Source organism: Vigna unguiculata, chromosome 3 (genome assembly GCF_004118075.2).
Source record: "Vigna unguiculata cultivar IT97K-499-35 chromosome 3, ASM411807v1, whole genome shotgun sequence".
Lineage (NCBI taxonomy): Eukaryota > Viridiplantae > Streptophyta > Magnoliopsida > Fabales > Fabaceae > Vigna > Vigna unguiculata.
Window position 1 is genome coordinate 36,011,567 of NC_040281.1, and position 2,539 is coordinate 36,014,105.

General features: G+C 26.6%; 1 non-coding gene across 1 annotated transcript; it reads left to right on the forward strand.

The window, feature by feature from the left end:
- Positions 1–203: 203 nt before the first annotated feature.
- TRNAT-AGU lies at positions 204–277 on the forward strand. The gene has a single exon. It is a non-coding gene; the product is annotated as a tRNA-Thr (tRNA).
- The last annotated feature ends 2,262 nt before the right edge of the window (positions 278–2,539 follow it).

The window sequence follows — 2,539 nt, forward strand, 5'->3', positions numbered from 1 at the left end:
CAAAATCATCATTTTAGTAAGTAAAATGTGTTTCTATGTTTTTTGTAACATAGTTGTTTAGAGTGTTTGTTCTGAATATAGACATAAATGTTATGGGTTGCTTTCATAACTTAGTTGGTTAGAGCAATGAAAGCACAAAAACTTTTTTCATGAATTTCTTGTCCATTTTCTTTTTTTGAAAACTTTTTCTTGAATTATGGGTTGCTTTCATAGCTCAGTTGGTTAGAGCACCCATTTAGTAAGTGGGAGGTCTTGAGTTCAACTCTCAATGAAAGCACTATAACTTTTTTCATGAATTTCTTGTCCATTTTCTTTTTTTGAAAACTTTTTTTAAAGTAATACTTACAAATTTTGTTATGAATAATAATTTCCGAGGAATTGCTACCATTTTTTTTTGCAAAATATTTAGCACAAAACATTTTTCTCAGCAAATCTTGAAAGAAATACTTACAAATATGTGAATTTTAATAAAAGCATGACTATAACATTTATATAAGAACTAAATTTGGTCTCAATGTTGAGAGAGACAAAATTGCTCAATTTAAAAAAAATGATACCAAATTGAACAAAAATACTGAATATAGAAACCCAATTGAATATAAAACATTGTACATGACACGTGACAGTGACCCTCTAACACGTGACATGATGCTGACTTAGTACTTAGAAGTTTTTTAAATTATAAAAATTTAAAAAAAAACTACGATAATTATTTAAATGTTATTATCAAAAAACACCAAATTGAACAAAATTGACGAAAATTGTGTCCAAATTGAAAAAAAAAATATTAGGACTAAATTGAAAATTTTAACAAAAATTAGAGACCAAATTAATATTAATATTTAAGCCAATAATATATTTTTTAGTTCTACCAATAAGTTCAAATAATGAATCTCAACTTACATTTATGTTGGCGTGATTATTAGATGAATTAATTCCATAAATAATTTCTGATTTTGAATTTACCTATGAAACTAGAGATTCCATATTTTTAAGAATTAAAACTGGAGAAAAATAATTTATAACTACCAAAACCAAAATTTACCCATTTTATAAAACTAAAAATAATAATTTTAAATAGTTTAAATGAAATACAATTTTTTATACAATATAAAATCAAAACATTCTCATTTTCTCAGTAATAAATACCTATTTATGTTTATAAATTTATAATGTTTATTTAAAATTGGGTTAAATATATTTTTTGTTACGTATTTTCAGCGAAATTAGAATTCGAAATTAGAATTCATTTCTCTTTTGAAAATTCATATAAAAAGCATCCTATAATTTTTAAATGTATGGAATACATTCTCTGTTTTAAACGATGTTAAGTTTTTTATGACATGTGTAACTGAGAAAATGACGTGGACATATTTAAGTTGACACATATAGATAATCGATTACACTCTATTGTTAATCAATTACCAGGTCAAAATTTACGTTATTGTTATCGCAATTCCACTCTCCTCTCTCTTCTCTTTCATGTCTTCATTGTCCTATTAGCCTATGGAGAATATGATCCTAATAGTGATTCTAACAATCAATCATAAACAATATCCCATACTCATAAATATGCTGTAAAAAAGTAAACGGAAGCATACCCGAATTAGCCATAACGATGATGTTTCCTTCTTTAGAGCACTACTGATCCAGTGATCTTCCTTCTGTAGAGCACCTTTACTTACCTTTGGTTTTCTCTCTTGATGGGGATAAAGAGAAAGGAACAGGAACTTGAAAAGAACGTTATGTCTCTATCTACTCTCAGAAGGTGACCACGACCATTTTAAACTGTTAATTACTTAAGTTTTAGTATTTCTAATTTGACCCCTCATCAAATTAGAAATTACTTTATGGTCTCTATACAATATTTATTTTCATGACATATGTCTTTAGCCAAAAACTTTAATTTAGTTAGATCACTTTATTATTTGACTTAATAAATAATGGCCCTAACACATTTAATTATGTGTCATATATATGCATGACCCAAAATTACTAACAATCTCCCACTGGTCACAAATATATATATATATATATATATATATATATATATATATATATATATATATATATATATGTCCTTACAACTTTATAAATGTGTTAGACTTTATGAGCTCAAAATTGCCATTATATTACTTGAGCATACTCCAAAAGTCTCGTCCATTGATTATATTAGCATGTAGAACCAAACCAATTTTTCATTGCAACAATCACAACTAAAACCAACAATGATCACTAATCCTGACAGAGCCAAATGACATGGATTTATCATGAAATGTGTAGCATGAAAAATTATGTGAAGGTGATCTGTACACACACATCTATTTTCAACTGGCCCAAACTTTAACTTAATGAGATCGATATAATAATCTTAATTACAAAGTGTAATAATTAAAACCACATATATATAAATAACCAAATATGTCTTAAAGTTTAATGTATGCATACAAGAAATTAAACATAGAACATAAAACATATGAAAATGACTATCTCCTACTAAACCTCAGATTCCTCAAACTGTAAAACACCCATCTGAGCA